At 42.3% G+C, this 2,580-nt stretch overlaps 1 non-coding gene across 1 annotated transcript; it reads right to left on the bottom strand.

Annotated features, from left to right (window-relative positions):
• Positions 1-2,207: 2,207 nt before the first annotated feature.
• On the bottom strand, positions 2,208-2,278 carry TRNAD-GUC (transfer RNA aspartic acid (anticodon GUC)). Its single transcript has one exon. It is a non-coding gene; the product is annotated as a tRNA-Asp (tRNA).
• Positions 2,279-2,580: the final 302 nt, after the last annotated feature.

Below are 2,580 nucleotides of genomic sequence, written 5' to 3' on the forward strand. Positions count from 1 at the left end.
GCCTCACTCCTGTACCGAGGCGCCTGATAGACCACCCTTTACGACATTAACACGAATGTGCTCTCCAAAGTTTCCTTTCGGAATCGAAACGGCTGCCACCCTGGCACCTTTCTCAATTTTATCTTCTGGCTACTCATGATTAAAATTTATCTGCAATCAAAAGCATTGCACGCATAGAGCCGTTCCCATTGTCAGTAACCAATCCCGCAGCTTCCAATTTGTTCTTCATTTTATTCACCCAATGTGCATTTCTTAGTTCTTATTTTTTTTCTTAGTTTGAAAAGCATTTTTCGCCACCTCTCAACCGCCTCCTGCATCTTGGCCAATCCCCCACAGTGGGTACCCGCCATTAATTCCTTGAGGAGAACAACAGCATCGGCAGCCTCCACTAGGGTGCTGTAAGGATAAAATGTGGTTGATGTCTCGTAAATCATAGCCATAAAAGAACAACATTTTGCACATTTTGCACAGCTGAACCCAAGGCCACGGAAACAAATCCCAACAGTGGCGACCGCCTTTCGCAGGAGGGGAAATGGAGAAACGCCCGTGTCCTATACAAAGTCGCCGCGCTGCAGATATTACCGAAAACTTGATTCGATTTCAACCTTAGAAAAAGACGACGAAACAACGCCGAATTCAGTTCTTAAAATTCGGTTTGAACCGAAATTTCAGCATTTTTGGCGTGCGAGGCGTAGGTATCTCGCCGTTGAGTAAGGGTTAGCTCAGTCGAAGTTGTGAGTGAACAAAGTCAGTAAGCCATGGGTGTCATGCATCAGTGGTATTGTTGGATAAGCAGCGCATTTGTGCGACGTGAGGTGCTGTTCCGCTAGCTTCCAAGCATATGCAGACATAGAAGAAGCACCTCTTTACTGCCTGCTAGATATATTATCATCGTTTAGTCACTAACATGACCGACCTAGAGGAGTTACTCGGTTAAGTAGGTTCAACAAATACACGTAGCACATTGGAATGAAAACATGCATAGGCCAAAGAAAGTATCATGTTCAGGGGGCGACTGAGCTGCCGATTCGTCACCGCCATCAACACACAGACCATGTGCTGCAAGGCCTATTCGCACAACCCAGCACAACAACCCAACATGTCAACGTAGTTCTTGGACGTAAACTTCCGCTTGCGTTTCTGTCTGCTGCCTATTGCATTTTTTGCCTTACTGCTTTAATAACGATAGCAAGCCGTTGTACAAGCTGAGTTCCAAGTCTTCATATTTTCACGTCCATTACTCCTAAACAATTTGATAAAGTCATTTAAATAGATTCTTAGTGACTTTTTAACGCAAAAGTTTATCCAATAGTCACCGAAAAAAGTCAGTACAGCGTTCACCAACGGCAATATTGGGCTATAGAAAAGATATACTTTCTTTCCTATATAAGCTCCTAAAAAAGGTCCGCAGAATTTTCAAAGAATAGAAAACAAAAAGTCCTACTAATAATTGTATGTGCTATCGAAAATACCATCCTGAAGTAAAAAGTAATCATATTGCTAACCTTGGTTTCCAAATGATAATTAATTTTAATAATGAACAAATGTTCCCTGTTTATTATAAACATTACTTAATCGGTGAAACTAACATTGTTTTAATGCTGTGTTCTAAATTTCGTTGTAATCTTTGAGGCATAACTATAAAACAACATTACAAACATATTTCGAGAACTGTTGTCGCGAACTTTCCGCGTTATTCTTACAGCAAAGGTCTTCCTCAACAAGTAGTGCTTTGAAGTTAATCTGTTAGATCATGCTTGTCATAGATTGCATCCTCAGCCCTTTTATTTGGTTACAATACTTTCATTATTGCCAACTTATCAATATGGCTCATGGCACATCGTTCAATAATTGCGTTATGTAGGTACCAGGGCGATATGTAGGTATTTTGAATGAATAAAAAATAAAAATAAATGAACTTAAATACATAATGTTGCAGAAGCGTTGGCAATAAAGGAAATTATCAGCAATCTGTTAACTTTTCACGAAATGAAGGAATCAACCTTGCTGCAATGTACTGATGTTACCTGGAAGTTAAGGAACCCAAGGTGATCTAAATAAATGGGGAGTTCTCTACCACGCCCTCTTCACAGCCCACGTGCCGCATCGGGACATTAAACGGCTTGCGTACCGGCGCTTGTGTGTGTTTAGTAAGCGTGCTGTTGAAAGCTGCGCTAGACGTCTTTAAAAAGAAAAACGATAAAGAGTGCGTCGGCTGGGAATCGAACACGGGCCACCCGCGTGACAGGCGAGTATTCTACCACTGAACCACCGACGCTTTTTTTTTCTTTATTGCCGGTCTCCGACAGTGCGCAGTAACACATGATGGTACACAGAAATAGAAACGAAAAATAAGGCAGACAAAAATGCCTCAGCAATCAGCTTTGTACAGACGTTGTCATATTAAAATTCTTTCAGCGCTGTCAAGGCTTCTACTCTCGGCAGCCACTGTGGTACAGGCTCAAGCGACTTCTGCACTTCAACAAATCTCGCTATACTCTCGCGAAAATACATCCGTGCGGGCCTCGCATCCGGATCACAATGGAAACCGGCCATGCGGGAGCGCCATACAGAGTGGAG

The sequence above is a fragment of the Amblyomma americanum genome, chromosome 4, assembly GCF_052857255.1.
Source record: "Amblyomma americanum isolate KBUSLIRL-KWMA chromosome 4, ASM5285725v1, whole genome shotgun sequence".
Lineage (NCBI taxonomy): Eukaryota > Metazoa > Arthropoda > Arachnida > Ixodida > Ixodidae > Amblyomma > Amblyomma americanum.